Source organism: Dipodomys spectabilis, unplaced genomic scaffold, assembly GCF_019054845.1.
Source record: "Dipodomys spectabilis isolate Male_0828 unplaced genomic scaffold, ASM1905484v1 ptg000242l, whole genome shotgun sequence".
Taxonomy (NCBI): domain Eukaryota; kingdom Metazoa; phylum Chordata; class Mammalia; order Rodentia; family Heteromyidae; genus Dipodomys; species Dipodomys spectabilis.
The window spans coordinates 5,521,257-5,522,850 of NW_024870919.1; positions in this window are offsets into that span (position 1 = coordinate 5,521,257).

Below are 1,594 nucleotides of genomic sequence, written 5' to 3' on the forward strand. Positions count from 1 at the left end.
ATCAATATGACTTTCACCAAAACAATGTTCTTATTGAACTTGTCTATGTCCTTTTACTTATCAAATCCAAATAGCATATTTTTTCAATATCTTCTTGCAAATTCCTTCCTTTACTTCTGTAAATCTGTGTTTATTACTTTTTTCCCCTTATTTATCTCTTTCTTCCAATCTTGTATACAGTGGTGCCCACATTGCTCACACCTGTGTCAGAACTTTCCTTTTCCTTTTCCCTTCAATAATACCCCCAATTATATTATTCTTTTTCATATTCATGGTCTTGGATATTTTGATGATGTTTAAACAGACACATCTTTGCATCTAAACTTTAGAACTATTATAATTTTTACCCTAAATCCATCATTTCCACCTGTGGTCCTTATAACTAAGAGTAGCACTAACACAGTTGCCAGCCAAACGTGTGGAAGCACATTTGATTTCTTCTTACCCTTCTACTCCCTCCTATTAGATAAGATGAATGATCAAGATTTTCTCAGTTTCTGTCACTGAAATGATTTCTATTTTTTGGTTGGGTCCTGTCGTGGGGCCTGAATTCTGGGCCTGGGTGCTGTCCCTCAGTTCTTCAGCTCAATACTAGGACTCTAGCACTTTCGCCAGAGCACCTTTCTTGCTTTTTTCCTCTGCTTGTGTGGTGCTGAGAAATCGAACGCAGGGCCTCATGCATGCAAGGCAAGCGCTCTCCCACTGACCCACCTTCTCATCCCCCACTCAAATAATTTCTATATACTCCTTTTTATGCCCCTGACACCAGCCTGTTTCATTTACTCAACACTGTCACTTAGTCCTAAAACAACCATTTCCAAAGTATGCTTTTTCCCCATAGTCTTTTCATATTGGTCCTCTCCATCACCAAATTACTCTCTTTGTAAGCACACGGAGTGGAGTGTTCAGACACAAATTCTAGTATCATTATTTACTCACTACATTGACTGTTGGCCTTACATTTCTCATCTATAAATGGATGTTATCTACCAGAAATAATGAAGAATATATGTGTTGACTTCTAGAGCAAGAAAAAAGAAAAGTGAAGAGTCCTTACATTTTCCACCTTACCTTACAAATAAGGAAAGAGTCAAATTCAGTTTGTTGGTATAAAGTCTCAAATTGTTTCCTGCAGAAATAAAAATAAATTTCACCTCCTGGCACTAAGGTCTATGTCCTTTTAAGGTAACTACAGATAGGTAAGTGGTACTATGTAAATAGTGTCATATTTTTCAGATGTATTGAAGAACATACCCTTAATATATCATTGACAACACTGGTTATTGAATAGAATCTATATGAGAATATTTTTGAACTAATCACACTAAGCTGAAAACTACATCTTAGTCCATCAAAATGTGGAAATAATTAAGTTTATTTATAAGAAAATAATACCACCAAGAAAAGTGTGTATACATTAGAGAGACTGCAGGAATAACATTACGGTTTTTACTATTTCTACCTGTTTATGTGATAATATTTCTTGATATTGATACTCTCCTCTTGTTATTCTTATTATATGTAATCCAACGCTATTTATTACTATATATTCAATGTGGGAAATATATCTTCAAAAATGTGTAAATTTTTTTCC